At 40.5% G+C, this 17,640-nt stretch overlaps 1 non-coding gene across 1 annotated transcript; it reads left to right on the top strand.

Annotated features, from left to right (window-relative positions):
• Positions 1-15,393: 15,393 nt before the first annotated feature.
• LOC129064929 (small nucleolar RNA SNORA28) lies at positions 15,394-15,516 on the top strand. Its single transcript, XR_008528540.1, has one exon. It is a non-coding gene; the product is annotated as a small nucleolar RNA SNORA28 (small nucleolar RNA).
• The last annotated feature ends 2,124 nt before the right edge of the window (positions 15,517-17,640 follow it).

Here is a 17,640-nt window from a genome sequence, read left to right as displayed (position 1 = left end):
TCTGCCTTAAGCACCTGCTGGGAAGGTGAAACACTCAAGACCTGCACTGAACAAGGAACCGCCTGCCCCACCCGGCCCTCAGGCGCTCTGAGAGCCCCACCGGCGGTGGAGCCTGAGGCGGAGCTCCCCTGCCCTCCCCATAAGTATCACTAGGTCAGTGATAACCTTTAAGCCCTCTTGAGACGGGTGTGGCATCGTCCGCCTCAGCACCAGAACGAGTTCCGGAGAGAGGTCCTCTCTGATATGTTGTTTAATGAGGAGGTAAATGAAAGGGAAGACAGGATTTTAAGGAGAAAGGAACTAATCTAGCTTGGCTATGGTCATTCTGGAGTGGCTACGGATATAGAGTCGGTTGCATCACGCGTGCAGTGGGCCATAGGAATGAGGATGGGGCGTGAGCCTGGGCAGGTGGCGGCACAGCTGTAGGAACCAGGGGCCCACAGAAGGCGAGGCCACCCGGGAGGGTGGATAGAGTGAGAGGTAAGAGAGCCGAGCACATGGCTCGCTCCTGCTTAATTTTAGATCTGTATTGTTTAAGACTCCTTCTGCTCTTTACTGCGTCTCCTGAAGGTGCTGTTCTTGGTAATGTATTCAACCTTTACTGAGCATGTCCCACCTACAACCTCAGTTGAAGTCACAGGTTATTTGTTTTTACATGAAATTGCAATTCAACTTCAGCCGATAGAGAAAGAATGATGCTGAAAATATTGACGATGGCAGGCTAAATAAAGCGTACTGTTTTGTTGGCAAGATAAGAAACTGCTCCTTAATTTGTATGTGAGAACACCAAACAAGCTACAACTGTGAGAGTTGTATATTTAAGACTGTCTTTGTTGGCTGCTTCTTAATCAAGCTTAAAAGCGCATGCTGTTATTCAAAAATAGCTGGGATGAATTCTAATAATTAATACTTATCTTTCAGGTCAATCTCTAAAAATCCTGGTGTCCACATCACAGCCAAGCCAAGCCAAGCCACAGACAATTTCTGGGTCGGGGTCCAGGTATCATTGATTTTGAACCTCCCAATGTGATCACAGCCTGCCACCAAGGTTCAGGACATCATTATAGGCGAATTGACATTAGTAGAAATAAACGATGCTTAGTTTTTAATTTTTACATTATCCTATATCTTATTTCAGGATGGATTTAATGTATTGCATATGGCTATCTGGTTACAATATAATTGCTATCTTGTCAACTAACTAGGCATTTATTAAACCAAAAAAAGGTAGGTCTTAGTATTTCTACATTATAGTTAAGAAAATTGAGACTGAAAACAATCAAGTAATTTTCTCCAACATATACAACCAGTGACTAACAGAGGAGTAATTTAAAACCAAGTTTGCCTGGTTACTTTCATAAGTTAGTTCATGAGGCAACATAGCTCAATGAGCCGCAGGGCAGGAATTTGGGATTTTGAATATTTTGTTCATAAAGTACCATGAAAATTTGCCACATTCATTTCCTCCTTCTCTCAAAATGCACATCAGGTAGCGTTAAACTGTAGAATTTTAAAACAAGTGTTTTGTTTAAAGGTGTTTGTAAAACAGTGACTAATAAATTGCCTGGGAATTTTATTATAAGAGTAACTGTCTTTATCTTCAAGTACAAGTTCCAATATTTCTGCCAAACGACCATGAGCATTGTAAAATCTGTCATCATGACTTCCCATGTCTGTATCTTCTATTTCTGAGAAACAGGCATAGCTTCAGACAACTTGGGATATCCTATCTGGCCCCTTAAAACAATGGGTTTGACATTTTATTCTTCACTTATTAGTAGGAAAGCCCCAGAGTTTCTTTTTTTATGAAACAGCTACACAATGTTTAGTTCAACTGCAATCAAAACATCATCTGTCCAATTACTGTCAGTTCAGGGCCCTTAAATTCTCTAAACCCAGGGATCGTATTCTAGGAAGGGAAGATGAAGCGCTTCCTGGAAACTTTTCAAAGGAGAATTAGCCGGAATGGTTTTGTACACTAGCATAATGATTCATTGGCAAATTGGGTTTATAACTTTGTACCACTGTAAAAGTTTTTTAGGTAACAAAAACCCTTGGAAAACAATAACAATGTAATTCTAGAAAAAGTACTACAATGACCTCTTCTAAATAATTAGATTTTTGTCTTAAAATATGGTCAGTTAGCTATTTCTAATATTAAGAATGATTTAAATTTAGGGGCATGTATTTCTTTAGCTTATGTGATAAATATGTTGTAAATAATTATATTCTCATAAATAGTTTTTCCATCCACAGTTGAGTATGAGGTAAAGATGATACACTAAAAATGTTGAAACTGTTTAAATTAAGAGAAATTTTTTAAATAATTTTAAATGTTATCCTTCTAAATTTCTTCTGAATATTAAAAATATCTGCATATTTCCTTCTCTAAGATATAAAATGTAAAAATATTAATTAGCTAGATGTTAATAAATTTAATACTACAGGTTGTACTTGGTGAAGAGCCCTGTTGAATTTGTTTATTCCACTTCCAAGTTTTTTTTAATTACTACTTGGGGGTAACATTGGTTGATAACGCCATATAAACTTCAGGTATACAACTTTAAAGTACAACATCTGTAACATTGGTTGATAACGCCATATAAACTTCAGGTAAACAACTTTAAAGTACAACGTCTGTCCTCTTGTGTGCTCACCACCCCAAGGCTAGTCTCTTTCTGTCACCACATGTTTGACCCCCTTTGCCCTTTTTGTCAACCAAACATACATATCATACATACTCTTAACGGATGAAGTCGATGCTTACTACTGCAAAGCCTTGACTGGTCCAAGAGTAAGTCCATCCATTAGCTAGTGATTGGTCCAGGAACGCAGGCCCAAGCCAATTGGTGCATCGAATCACCTGGACCTGTGAACTGGACCTGTGAAGAGGTGTAGAGAAGTGCCTGGAAGGGAAAAAGCTGTCAAGAAGCGTCTGTTCAATAACGGGGGTGGTGCCAAGTTTAACCCTACTGTGACATGGATTTCTGAAAATAAAGCTGTACATTCTCAACAAAGAGCATATATAAAAATGGTGACAATCCTTCTTTCTATAAAGGTTTTAGGCGTGGAAGTGAGTAACAGAAATTCTATAGTCACCTTGACCAGTCTAAGGGTGTTGTCAACACAGAGAGAAAAGTCCCAGAGAAGTGGAGTTGGAGGCTTGACTAAACCATGATTGATGGCTTCCAATCAGTGAACATTTCCGTTATGTCCCTCTATTATTTCAGATAGTTTACATTAGATTTTTCTTGTGTCCAAAGGAATACATTTTGGATATAATCTCACAGTGTTTATGTACTCTGTCTTGGCATAAAACATGAGTCAAATGTCTTTCCCTGAGCAATTAGTAGATTGTTGTTATAGAAAATACACCTTACAAGTAACTCGATCATTTTTCTTCATTAAGTATAGTATTTTTTTTTCATATTGAACAATACAGTCATTTTGCCAGTATGTTTTGGTTGCTCCATATCAACTTCCCCCAGAATATAAGTGTGTCCTTTCATGTATATACATGTTCAATTAATTTTTTAAGTCGAGAAAATTTTGTTCTAGTATACACTTAAATACATTTTTGTTTCTTTTGTTCTCAATTACTTACATATTAGATGTCCTTTTCCTAATGTAGTTATAAAGTTTCTAATCCTTTTAAATCAACAGTGTTAATACATTAGAAACTAATAACAAATGTTAAAAACAAAAACACAGTTATCTGAGCATTTTTAAAATCTCCTTAAAACAATTGTTGGGTTAAATAAGGTCAAAATGTAAAATATTTTAAGGATAGCAATAGCAATAACACTATATAGCAGAGCACATGGGTTTCCCAAAAGTAGAAAATTCAGAACCTTAACTATACGTTTAGAAGTCATTGAAAATCAAAGGAATAAAAATGTAAATGTAAAATTTAGAAGAAAGAAGAAACTAATTTAAGCAATTATGAAAGACTATATTATTAAGAATAAAAACATTAATGAGTAAAAACAGGATAGTAATAAAGTTCTACAAATTAATAAGTAAAAGCAATAGTTGGTTCTATTAGAAAAGCAGTGATAATGTACATACAACAGAGTCAACCTAATTTAAAATATGTGGAGATGTTATAATGGGAAAATAATAAGAAATGCAGAGCAAATGAATTATGAGATATTATTGCACACAATATTTTGAAAAAAGTTTGAAAATTTTAATGAAGTTGAGGGTCAAGTAAAATATTAATAATTATAGGGCAAGTCTAAATGTCTCAACTTGCCTAAAAGGATAGCATGATGAATTCTATCAAATCTTCATCTTCAAAAGACGATGCCCAATTTATTTTTATCGTTTCAGAACACATAATGGAAAGAAATCTCTCAAATTATTTTTACAAGGGCAGTGCATTACCTATAATAAAACTTGTGAAAGGTAACATAAGAAACAACTCTGTTTTGTCAGTCAAGTTTTTATCAGAAGAGAAAAACCAGTGTGAATCAAGGAGGACAGAAGTCATTGTTGGTGTTAGACTTTTTACACCAGGGTCGGGGAGGCTGGAAGGAGGGGCACTGAATGTGGAAAAAGGCTTGGAAGACCGGAGGAGTCGGGGTGGGAGCGAGAGGAGGTGGCTGGCTCAGCCCACAAGGAGCTCGCGCCTGGTCTGGGGAGGGGTGGCCGTGACCGCGGGCGGCCGGGCCAGCAACGAGGAAGGCCTGCACGCCAGCAGAAGAGAGTGGAGCCCACCAGGCCACCACAGCCTCACACAGCGCCGCCATCACTGCACTTCTGCCGACCAGCCATCTCAAACGTCCTTCTTCTGGACAGTTCTCACTAAGAGCAGCATAAGAAAGAAAAAAAGACACACTCCTTCAGAGCACAGTGACAAATGACTACAGTCCTCATTGAAGCTGGGCAAATGGCCCTCTATGACTGACCTCGATTTCCACTTTCTACTACTTATACAAAATAACAGTAACAGCCAGCCAGCATCTGGCCCCGACCAGGACCAAACCAGCAACCTAGGCATGTGCCCTGACCAGGAATCGAACCCTCAGCCTCTGTCAGTTTACAGGACAAGGCTCTAACCGACTGAGCCACATGGGCCAGACCTGCTGTTCATTTTTAAATTCCAGTTCCTCTGAGTTCTTTAACATAGAAAAAAGAGAAAAAGAACACAATCCCAAAGTGAACTCTAGTCAGGTATACTTTCTTGTTTAATAACATTATGTGGCCACCCAGATGATTTTAAGTATTTTCCCCCAATTGTCACAATATTTCAGTCTCATCTAATTTATTGCCTTATGTCCTCTCCCCCCTGTTCTGTTTGGTTTGACAGCTTTCCAATTGTCTCCCTCCCACTGAATATCTGTTTCTGATTATTCTTCATCAGGCACACTCCCTCATATTATTTCAAGGTGAATCTCATTTTCTCCACTCTATTTCAAACTTATTTAGGGATTTTTTTCTCATTTTCCATCTGTATGGTGCTCGGTGCGCCTTGAGAACCCTCTGCACATGTTATTAATGCTTCCTGAACTCCAGGTAGCCTAGGAAAATATTTGAATAAGACGCAACAGGAAGCAGATTACCACACACACATACTCAGTCATCATTCTCTTCTCTTGCCTGTTACGTGACCGTACTCAGTCACTTCCCAATTTTAAGTAATTCTGAAAGTACCTAGTAAGGCTCTGAGACTATCAAATTCTCACCCCTATCCTGTTTAGTTTTAATATATTCATTTGCCCCTAGGATTTCTACCTGTAAATCTTGCAGTTTATCCAAATAAACTTTGGCCCATACTGGTTTGTTTAAAAAAGATCACTAAGCTTCTAATTACATTTCTGAACATTAAGCTATGTTCCACGGGAGCGTGGGTGGATTTCAACCATACTGAAATAAGAAACATTCCATGGAGGGTCAAGGTGACCAGTGGGAAATGTCAAGGCCAATATTTCCACACGATCCAGCCAATCCTCATGTTGGAAATTAACCTGAAGGCATTGAGAAATTTTTCCCATAAAAATCTGAAAATTCTTTTTACAGAAAATAATAAATTAAATATATAAAGATTAAATTAATACGTAAACTGTGTCACTGGCCTGGACAGAATTTCAACTGGTAAGTAGTTCGGGTCACTGTCTTGAGAGAGCTTTACCTTTTTTGATTCAGTCATGTGAATAGCTTTATAGGACTTACCATGGCTAGGCACTGTGTTTCTGGAGAGTTAAAGGGAAAATCAAACGAAAGAAATCTGTTCTCTAGGAGTCACAATCCACCCTGAGTAACCACAAGATCCCACAGTCCATAGGAAACCTAATGAATGAGCACCAAATGTTTCCCGGTTGAGAAACACAAAGGGCAAGACAAAAGAGAAGAGAACAGCAAGCCGAGTGCTCCTGTGTTGAGTTGCTTGTCACAAAACAAACTTCTCCAGTTGAACATGTAAAGTGAAAAATGTTTTGCTTTCCCAGCGTGTGAGGATGTTTAATGCTATAGAGAGGGAAAGGATAATAGAGCTCAACTGCTGCTGGTTTTTTTTTAGCATGTCATTATCTCTTACGAGGCTGATGAAATATATAGCCTCTTTCATCACAAAAATGACCGTACACTAATACAGAAAACATTGCATACAATTTTAGGAAATCCTTGTGTAGTAGTCTTCTATTCCTGCCATAACAAATTACCACAAATTGAGCGGCTTAAATCCACACAAGCGTATTATTTTAGACGCCTGGGGCCAGAAGTCCAGCACAGACCTCCTCTGGTTAAAACCAAGCTGGGCGTGGGGCCATGTTCCCTTCTGCAGCCTTGAGGGAAAATCCCACTCCTTGCTCAGTCTGGTGTTAGCAGAATTCACTTCCATGGGGTTGCAGGACTGAAGTCTCTGGTCTCTTGCTGACTGTCACCTGGCAACCACCCTCATTTCCTCTCGTCCTCTTTCTCGCCTTCACATGTAGTCCCTTACGTTTCGGAACCGGCAAATCCTTCTCATGCTCCCATCTCTCTGACCTGCCTCCCTGCCTTCCTCTTCGACAGGAAAGGGCGTATGCAGTGGTGCGGGCCCACTTGAACATCCCAAGATAATCACACCATTGTAAGGCCCATACACTGAATCACATCTGCCTGCAAAGCGCTTTTTGCAATGCGATGTGACATATTCAGAGACTCCCAGGATTGGCTATGGGGGTCTGCTGGGAAGGGGGGTATCGTTCTGCTTCTTCTACTACCTGTGAGCTAAAATCCAGCTGTTGGCATCCAAAACATATGAAGGAACTGAAGTTAAAATCTTTGAATTACTTGGTTCTTTTCTCCCCGTCTCCTCCACTTTTTGTTCACCCTGAAGAATTCCCTGATCACAGTTGTACTCGCCACATTTCTTTTGGGGGGAATTTCTTAAAAGAAAATTTCTACATTGCACTCACCTATTACGCAATCAATTCTATCATGACATTAAAACCACATCAATTCTCGTTTAAGTAAAGTGGTTTTTTTTTTATATAGGTCATACAATATTTTGACACCCTCATACTGTTCAGTGCTAGAGACAATTTGTCCGAGACAGCAAATAAACTCTACGTTCCCTGTTCAAAACCTGTACTGGCAATGGCGGGCTCCTAATACCTGGGCAGTCCTGGATGTGGACCCTGTCCCAAACTGTTTCCCCCCCCTCAGGATTCTCCCTGCTTCTTGTGAAGTGATGGAGGCTGTGAACCGTGGTTCAGCATCAGGTCCCCTCCCCACATGCGCCCCAGACTTCAGCGGCTCCCCATTGCGGCCCAGCTCCACCCCAGGATATCAGTCACCCCTGACCCATCGTTAAAGGGTCTGTGCTTCGTGAGAATGGAAAAGCACTTAAAATACCAGGCACTGTTACATTCTTTACGTCTGTTTGAAAATAGTCTTAGAAAAATGTAAGTAATTCAAATGAGTTTGAAGACTGTATGTAGAGTGACAGACATGCATTGCCATATGCATCTCCTGTTGAGAGAGTTTCTAAGAGAAGAATCTGTGTCTGATGGAGCTACTGAGTTCAAGGAGCCAACGTGAAATCTGGAGTGGATTCTCTACACATTTAGAAATCCACGGTGGACAACCAGTGGGTACATTCTGATAGAGATGTGCAATTCAAATGCAAATAAGGGCAAGCATTATAGCAGGTCAAAATAGGTGGTCATTTAGTGAGAAGGTCAAAGGTTGGCTAAAAACATGAAATTAAAACAATCCTTCGATAAACAAGAAAAATGTTCATAATTTTTGAGAGACTAAATTAGAAATAAATATAGTGCAGCTCTTCTAGTATCATTAATATGTGGTGCTTACGTATTTTTTAACAAAATCTTTCACGAAGGACAAAAGAGTAGATTGGCAGCAAGTTTATTAATGCCAATGTTGTTCGAGTCTGTTGCCAGCATCGTACAGCTTTCAGCTGGACAAGAGCAAAGAAAGGGGGGAGGGGAAGATGAGGCTGGAGGGCTCGGGTGTTGCCGGGTCAGGAGAGGGCGCAAGATGTCGCCTGTGATTCTCATCTGGACACAGAAAAAGTGTTTGCATGTTTACTCAACTCTTGCCATGGCAGATTGGTAACGGTGGCAGCAAAACAGCAGTAACATCAAAATGTACTACTTTACTTTAAAGCATGACTTTTTCCATCCATTTTTCACTTTGGGGGTAGAACATGCAAAGCAAAACCCTTCTTCCGACACACCCGCGAAGGATGAGCTTGCTTTCTTTCACCTTTGACTGCAAGAGTGTGGTAGCCACTCGCCCAGAACAGCGCCTGAATCCTTCTTGAAAACGTGGTCTTAATCCAGGCAACAAAAGTTACCTCTGAAAGTGAAAGTGCTCACATTATAAAATAAATGAATGGAATGTGCCTGTCAACAATATACATGGCATACATATATATTTATATGTAATCTATATCTATGCTGTGTGCTCTAAAATTAATTAGCATTCCATCTTACTAAAGTCTCAGGAATAACTACAGTGGTTCAAACTGTGTCTGTCTTACTTCAGGGTTTTGGTGGTGGTGTTTTTTTTTCCATCCTTTGTCCTATAGACTCTACAACAAAGCACCATGCTTTTCGCCACCCACTCTGGTTATCAGAGCTAATGTATTCAATGCAGACACCTAAGAATCTTGGTCTGTGAGCTGTAATTAATATTATAATTCCCAGTTTAGGGGCTCTTACATGTAGTTATTGTTTTTCCAATGTTTTGGCGCACTTAGTTAATCATTCCTTACATGCTGCTTTAACTTGTAGCTATCAATTTTAATTCAAACAGTAAAAAAAATACTAATGCATAAATTATGAAAACTCTAAAAACTACAGAGGAAAAAGATCCTTTATTTTCTACTACTCAAGATATACAGACTAAGATTTTTGTGCATCACTTTTATGCATTTTCTATGCCATGTCTAATAAGGTGACAAAATAAGGTGAGATTTTAACATTGCAATGCTCTATAATGTCTGAAGGTTCTTCAAACATTCAAAATCTTTTTAAAAATGTAATGCCCTAGCATATCTCAATATCTATTTGTTGCCAGTCTGTAGTCACAATCTCTGCCCTTCTTAGATGTAATTCATACAACTTTAGCAGCATCTCTTATATTTAAAATAGCTTATTGTTCCCTTCAGTGGCAAAAAAAATGGTTATTTCTGTTTTCTATCCCCTCAACAAGATTATTACTCTCTATAAGCGTGAGATACAACCGTAACTTTATAGTGTAATTCATGTTACCAGCACTGGAGCTTAGCAACACGAAACTCCCAAGGCCATAACTCACCTTTAATTAAATCTTTCAACATACACCGCAAAATCAAATGGTCGCGTAAGATCATGCCTTCTGGCACCGCCACAGATGTTTGCAGCTAAATATAGATTAGATTTGGGGTCGCAGCAAAACCACTCCTGTCGTTGCTAATGAAACAGAAAATTTGAGGCGGGAGGTTTGGCTCCTGCTCTTTTCTGCCACTAACGCACCAGATGGCAACTGGAATCCGGACCCTCTGTCCAACAGCGTGCGATGAACACAGGCAGCGCCTGACGATTTTCTGATGCAAGTCCCTTCCTATCACGGCTCCAAGGTAACCTAGAAAACCTTTGAAAAGAATAATTCTATTTTTTTTTTAAAAAGAGCATTGATAAAAATTTATCTTGTATATTGTAGTGACTGAAATACTTATTGATGCCAACAAGGTATGGATGCTCATTCAAAGATCACCCTTATTATTTTCACCACGTGTTCTCACATGCACACACGTGTATTCATTGACTTCAGTTATTGGTACACAAAGTCTACACTTATCGGTGGTCAGTCCAATGTATAAAGTCATCAGGACATTTATTTCTGCAATTTCTGAAATTTTAATATTATAATGGAGTTCTTCCTGTTTCCTCAAGAGTTTTCTGAGTTTTCTAGTTCGTATATGCCGCCTTACATGGCAAAAGGGATTTCGTGGGTCTGATTAGGTTAAGGATCTTGAAACCGGGAGGCGACCCTGGATTAGCCAAGTGGGCCCAATATAATCGCAAGGGTCTCATGGTAAGAAGTAGACAGGAGTTTTGGAGTGAGAGAAGGTGGTGTGATGGCAGGGATAGAGGCAGGACATGCGACCATGGACGTCGATGTTGGAGGGAGGCAGAGCCCCGGGCCGCGCCAGAGAGCAGCCCTGCGAAGCTGCAAGGGCAGAAAGCACATTCTCCGCAGAGTGCTTGCAGGCAGCCCTGTCAGGAACCTCGTCTGAGCTCAGCCAAACCCATGTCAGACGTCAGATCTTTAGCAATGTACGTTGATGATACGTTGGCATTGTTTTAAACCACTCATTTTTATAGTGATCTGTTACGGCAGCAAAAGGAGAAGGATATACCTAGTGTGGGTGTTTTCCAGCTTGACTCGCCAGTTTTGCCAGAGGATGAGCCCCGTGATTCACGGTCTTCCCCAGACACCCAACTCCATTGGAAGTCCTGGGCGGGCGGCCTGCACACCCTTGTTTGGGAGGCCTTGTCCGTCCCAAGAGACTGTGCTTTCGCTTGCCTTCACAGAGCACAGGCAGTCCCTTGGTTTGTCTTGACTTTCCGTAGATCAAATTGCCACTTTATTTTGCACCTCCACTCTAGCGGAAAATGGTGACTACAATCTGAAAAATGGTGTCTCCGGCTAGGAGACACATGTCTACCACAATAATACTTGGACACTATAATAAGTGATAAAAATCATTGATCAGTTTAGCATATCCTATTTTCAACACACAACTAAGTATGCCTATGCGCATGTGTGTATTTGCAAGTGTTTATAGTATATTTTAATGTATATAATACTTCTGCCTTTCTTTTCTGTATTTTAATCTTGATCACAGCAGCCTATACAAAGTGTTCAAATGACCACAGAAAATATTTTGTTACCATGATAAGTTAATGTATTAATCCACCTTCTTCTGTGTAGAAATCATAGAAACCAACATAGCATGAAAAACTAGTATTTGCAGTCCCTGCCTCACCTGAATAAACAAGCGCTGGTACCCTGGGAAGGCACAGTCATCCAGGACTCAAACCCTACACAAAGTTGTTGCCTTAGACTTTTCTGTTTCACCATATGAGTTCCTCATCGATTCTAAAAATCATCTGAATCAAGCAATTATAGCGTATTAGTAATATTCAATCAGCATTTTTCTACGTATATTTTAATTTCCTGCTGACTTCCTGCCTTCTGGTGATCTTGGACCAGCACACAGTAATGTCAGCCTACTTAGGGTAAAATAACAAGAAATGAGCCTAAACGTGACCCTCCAAAGGCCCTGGGGGAGAGACTGTGGGAAGAATGGTTGGAGGTCTGTGGGCATTGACCTCACAGCTACTTTTCTGGGTCTGACAAATGTGAGATTATCTCTTGTCGTTACAGTCTTTCTTAGCCCTGGTGCTGAGCCGAATGCTCCCCGTGGGGGGCTGTCCTCTGGAGAATGTTAAATACACCTCCGAAAGAAACAGCCCCAAGCCCCTACTGACACCGCCGACGGCACTCCAAAGCCGAGCGATGCGCAGACCTGGCAACTTGACTCACGTGGAAAAGAAACAGACCTGGTGTTGCATGAGGGTTTTAGAAGTTTCCCACGTGCTTTTCTTACAAGCCGTCCTCTCTGTAGACACATCTGAAACATATTCACAACTTCAACTTAGAGCTATCTTGAAAAAATAAGACACACAGAGCCTTTTCTGAAGCTTGTAGCAGCACGTCTGCTTTTTGTGTGAAAAAGCGCAAACAGTGCTGTCAAGTGGAAGTGAAGAGACTGGTGGCTGGTTTTCAGCCTCCGTTGAACTCCGTTGAAACGTGGACTCGTTTCACAGAGAGTTGGAGCGCGTCTCCAGGCCAGGTGAGGTTTCCGAAAGAGAGCCACCGCCGGTTTTGCTTTCAGGAAGCCAACCTTCATTCAAAGAGCATCTCAATTGTTTCTGCATTGACTGTCCCAGGCGTGGAGACATTGTCTTCCTCATTTAACTCCTGTAGACATCAGCGCTCCCTCCGAGAACAAGGTCAAGGACGGCTTCCTGCTCACACAGACAACAAAACAAGTGCCTGGGACACTGTGCAGGGGCCCAAAGGCTCTTTTTCATTTCTTTTCTTATGTGAATAAAGAGAGAAACATCCAGGCTGTGAATCGCAATCACATGAGATAGATAACATCGTCAGACTTCCGATTGCCTTTTTCAGACATTCCCATCTCATCTTACCTTCTAAAATCTTCATTAACCAAGTATTTTGGGGGTTCTTCCTCTGTGAATTGTCATTTAGATGAGCCTTTTCACTGCTGAGTATTCTTTGCAATTTTTATACACCCGAGCATCTGTATTTGTGATTTGATCTCACAATATCACTTGCCCGGGCTTTAAAAAATGGGCTGGTTTTTAGCTTTTTAATGGATCCGCACTTCAACCGTAGAGTCGAGTGCATACGTCTTTGTTTCCACAACCATTCGTCCTGCTCCTCACACTTCACATGTGAGGGTGGGAGCTAACTTTGCCTCACAGACATGATTGTGTTGAATTGTTGGCAATGATTTAGTTCTGTACTTTCAAGTGTTGACCTGGCTGTGGCTCTTTTCCTTTTAGCCGTTGTAAAAAATGACAGAATATTAGTCACAGATAGTTTTAAACGACGCGCAGAACTAGCATGAAATTTTTAAGAGTTATAGAAAGATAGGAGTTGTTATTTTTTTCATATTAAGAGATGTAGATGCCCACAAATCGTTTTATTTTGATTTTTAGTAAGACATTTCCAGAATGTTTAGTCATTTTTTCACATGAAGAGGATTCAGCCCTGTATGGTTGATTGTAATAAAATCTATCAAAGAAAATTCAGACAAATCCATAAGTTATCACCAGAAGACAGGTAATGCAATGATAAAGTCTACAATTCACTTTATTTCTAGAAGCTACCTTTGAAGGGCAATTGATATACAAACAATAACAATAATAATTATCTGCCAATTTATGTATCAAAATTGTAAGTTTGGGGCAAAAAAGAACTGATGTTGGAAAAGGTGCACAAGAAAGAAAAGACACAAAGAAAATTTAAATTGATACGCTTTTCTTGATGTACATCAATAGCCTTTAAAAATGGACTCAACTGCGAATGTTCCACGTCTCCCACGGTTACACAGGATAGATGAATGAAAAATTCTTTAATCCATGCACTTAATATTCATGCATTTTGCTATGTATGTAATACCTCAAGAGGGGAATATTTTTTTACAAAATCATCTAGCACCCAGTCTTTAGGAATACATGTTCAATAAAGAACTAAAAATATGCAAACTAATTTATGTAAACAAGATGGTTTTATCATTGACATGCATAATGACAAACTATTAGAAACATCTCCAATACCCACTATGAAATTAATCTTTGTTTATCTACATAACGGAATACTATGCAGCTATAAAATTACATCACTTTAGAGGAGAATATAGAATGATACTTAATTATTTTCACAGTATATTAATCATTAAATCAAGCTACCAAAATATTGATATAATAGGGCCCATCTTTTTAAACCCAATTTATCCACATGCTAGAAAAAAGCTGGCACATCTCCTAGCCATATCAACAGTAGGTGGTTTAAAGAGAGCTGAAGAATAAATGAAGGGACCAGGATACTCCCAGGGGAATGGAAGAAAAAGAAAAAATAAAACATAGAAAACTTGGAGTGTGGAATTAGAGAGCAAGTTCTCAGATCTTGCAAGGAGTCCACTAAATGAATTTTAGAAGCAATTTATATAACAAATAATGGAAATAAATTTTCCAGAATTAGAAGGCAAAAAAATTAAACAATTCAGATCAGAAAGCCCCATAAAGTGCCAAAGGGGGGAAATAAGGAAAATAAAGCAAAAACCAAACACCTAGTCAAGTTATAGTAAAATTAAAGAATATCAGGTTAAATTAGAATCTAAAAGCATACAGAGAGACTGTGTTATTTATGCAGATCAAATTTTAGCTTAATAACATGTTTTTCGGCAACTATGGATACAAGATGACTATGGGTTTGTATTTTCAAGTATTAAAGGAAGTTCATTAGAGCCTAGAAGTTCATAGTCAGCCAAGCTCCCCATCATTGATCATTATTATTCATTGATTGGATGGAAATTACTTCTAGACATTTAAGGCCTGAGAGGCTTTGCCACACAAAGACCAACACTGAAAAGAGTTATGGATGAAGTCACCTAAACGAGAGGAAAGAATAATCCAGCAAATGCTTAGAGGTTAAAGATGGCAGGCATGTGGTCCAATACACAGAATTGGAGGCCAATTGGAGGCCGATAATGAACAGAAAAGTAGCACTGCTTTTTTGGTTCTCAGAGCTCAGGGAAAACGCAACACAGCCATAACCCCCAGGGCCCAGGGCCCTATTTTTGGTTTCTCTGTTTGGAGGTTTTGCCGCCACTTTGCTTATCCCTTTTTTTCCCCTGAAATAATGAGAATTTTTGTCTATCTTTCTCTCATTTGTGTACTGCTTGTTTTGTTGCCTGACAACCCATTAACCCTGCCAAAGTTTCCCTCTTCAGTCTTATATTACTTTGCTTTTTAAATGGTAGAACAATCACGTAGGAGTTTATCGCATCAAAAAAATGGCCTTGGTTAGCTTTTATGGTGTGGACCTCTGAGTCTGGCTTTCCCCGTGTTTCTAACATCAAAAGAAAGCCAAACAAAAGACAAATCAGACAAAACAAAGCAAACACTTGCGGTGAGAGCAACTACCTAAGAGAGTGAAGGAGCAGTATAAACAGAGCATCAGTGGATTCTTATCGATCGAAACCAACAATGGGGAAATGGGAAATTTACAAGAATATACATTTGAACTCAATAAATATACAGTTTTAATCTCAGATTCTGTGGAGGGGGACCAATTAAAGCAAAAAAGAAATATGTGGCAAATGATCAAAACTGTTTGGCACCACTTGAATTTACTATAGCAATGAAGTCTAACCTATTTCGGTCCTCTGTCTTCTGTGAAACAAGCTGCTCTATAGACTTAATGTGCAAAAAAAAAAAGGTAAATAAATAAATAAAATAAAATGGAGCAAAAAAACTGTACGCTGGAAGATCTCTGTGGTAAGTGCTAGCACAAATTCTGCAACTTAGTCCACATAATAGCTTTCTTTCCTTTTACAGGATAGAGTTTTTAGGTGGAGCTGAAGAGGAGTGATTAGCACCCTGGAACTACTCAAAATTACTCTCCTTATCCGTTGTTCCTAACAGTTTTTAACGCTACTTGTTCATTGCCAACTGGAAGGTAAATGAGTCTACAGAAACTTTTCTTAGAAGTAAATGAGAATTCAGGGAGGGACACGGAGCTATTTTGGCTGGTAATTTGCTTGATTAGTTGCATATAGCATGTGTGCTCACAAGAGTTCTCTTGTGCATACTTCCAGATCAAGTGTCTTTTTTCCATATGTTTCTTATCCTTATCCTTTCTTCCCCTTGGAAGGAGAGGGTTGCCTATAACAACAGAGGTTATATTTTTAGTTCATTTATATTATTTGCTCAAACACTCTTTTGTTCTTCCAGAATGAGGTGGAGTGTAACCGAATATATTTCTGCATTGGCCAAATGTCATCCTCACTTCTCTCGAGTGTAAGCTATGGCTCACTTTTTCAGAGCCTGTGCCAGAGTCCAGAGAAAATGTAAGTTATAGTCTCAGTTAAGATAATTTACTTTTTCGCAATCCAAAAATCTCAATCAGAACACTGCTACATTTTTAGATATATATTAAAATCACTTGACACACATATACAACATGCTCTCAACTGTGAACACATATATCTACCAAAAATAAAAAATAAGAAAAACCTTCATTTTCTGAAACTAAGACTGCCTCAGAAAATACAGGATAGATGTATGCACAAACAACTTTTATTATAGGTTAAACCTACTTTGGTTTTTCTCTTTTTTCTTTTCTCAGTTTTTCCTAATGAGAATACATATCCGCTTGGAATTTAGGGCACATGATTTCAAATTCATTTCATTTTGTCCACATTTAATTATATTAATAACATCCTCCATCAAAACAAAGCCCTCCAGAGTTACTCAATGATGTATAACCCAGTGTTTCATTTGGTGACATATGTAAGGCCTTCACACTTGTCCTTTAGCGCCTTTCCCTCCATTTCAGTGCCTGTCTTCTGCACCCTGCTGGGCGATGCCACCTTTCCTCGTGGGCCTCCTGTGCCCCAGGGTCCAGCTGTGCCAGTAGGGGGAGGTAGAGAGTAGAGCTGGAGGCGGGAGAAGACGGGATCTAATCGTGCATCCCTGCTTGCCCTCTGTCCTGGCAGTCAGTCAGCGACATCCTTCCTCTGGCAGTGGCAGAAGGCCGATTCCTCCACCGGGACACTCCCTCGCCGTCCCCCGCCTCCCAGGCCCAGGCTCGGAGCCCTTTTCCAGGCATCCAGGCTGTAGCCGGGCATGGCCCCGGAGCTTGGAGTCTCGGCTCCTGCAGACGGCCACGCTTCCAAGCTCTTCCCTCTCTTCTCCAGGTCCTTTTGGGTGCAAAGTCCCACCCGTGTTGACAACATGTCCTCAGCCGTCCAGCCTTTGACCTTGTCGCTGCCTTTGCCACCTGCCCTGTGGCTAGACACTCAGCATGTTTTGCATTATCAGTTCATTCAACCACCAACGTATAAGAGAGCATGAAGGGGCCATTGGAAAAGGCAACACGGACCCAGGACAGAAATGAGGCTACATGGGAGAGGGGGTGATTTCCTGCCTTAGCAGCCATTTCCCCATCAGCCTTACTTACCACCAGAACCGAGACAGGAATAGGACCACGTATTTCGCAGACACACCTGAAGCCGGTGGCCGCAATGCGACTGAGCCCCCTTGACGTGCTGTGATTAGCAGCACTCCGCGGCCCCCTCCGGCTGTGGGATGGAGAGGCAGAGGGTGGAAATTACACATCTGGGAGGATAGGTGAGACAGCCATAGGACCGCACTGCTGCTGAAAACAACAGTGAGGCCCAGAGAACGGGCAGAGGTGAAATGTTCAGTGGAGTCAAGAGACAGCCAGAGCTCGGGAAAGAACTGCAGGCCGGCTGTCGGGCCCGGCTGAGTGGGGACAGTGTGCTGAGCGGGCAAGGAGGGCAGCAGGCAAAGCAGGGACTTCAGGCTC

Source organism: Pteronotus mesoamericanus, unplaced genomic scaffold, assembly GCF_021234165.1.
Source record: "Pteronotus mesoamericanus isolate MK-2021 breed Mesoamerican mustached bat unplaced genomic scaffold, CSHL_Meso_final contig_169, whole genome shotgun sequence".
NCBI lineage: Eukaryota > Metazoa > Chordata > Mammalia > Chiroptera > Mormoopidae > Pteronotus > Pteronotus mesoamericanus.
Note: the sequence above shows the minus strand (reverse complement) of the source record. Positions and strands in the feature narration are given on the sequence as shown.